The following is a 484-nucleotide window of genomic DNA, read 5'->3' on the forward strand; positions in this document are numbered from 1 at the left end:
TGAAGTTATTGTGCTGGGCCCTAAACACCTCAAACTTCATTATCTAGGGATATAGCTACTCTGGGTGGTATTGCCCCGGCCTCCAGCACTACTGTCAGAAATCTAGGAGTTATTTGTGATCAGGATATATCCTTTAACGCCCATCTAAAACAAATCTCGAGAACAGCCTTTTTTCATCTTTGTAACATTGCCAAAATAAGGAACACCCTTTTCCAAAACAGTGCTGAAAAACTAGTCCATACATTTGTTACTTCCAGGCTGACTACTGTAATTCTTTAATATCAGGATGCTCAAATTAGTCCCTTAAGATTTTCCAGCTGATCCAGAATGCTGCAGCGCGTGTTCTGACAAGAACTAAAAAAGGAGATCATATTTCTCCTGTATTAGCTTCTCTGCATTGGCTTCCTGTAAAGTCCTGGATTGAATTTAATGTCCTTCCCCTAACCTACAAAGCTCTAAATGGTCAAGCACCATCTTATCTTGA

General features: G+C 40.1%; 1 protein-coding gene across 2 annotated transcripts in view; it reads right to left on the minus strand.

Moving 5' to 3' along the window:
- sgip1a (SH3GL interacting endocytic adaptor 1a) overlaps positions 1 to 484 on the minus strand; it is an 81,869-nt gene that overhangs the window by 77,424 nt on the left and 3,961 nt on the right. The window lies entirely within an intron of this gene.

The sequence above is a fragment of the Etheostoma spectabile genome, chromosome 9 (genome assembly GCF_008692095.1).
Source record: "Etheostoma spectabile isolate EspeVRDwgs_2016 chromosome 9, UIUC_Espe_1.0, whole genome shotgun sequence".
NCBI classification, from domain to species: domain Eukaryota; kingdom Metazoa; phylum Chordata; class Actinopteri; order Perciformes; family Percidae; genus Etheostoma; species Etheostoma spectabile.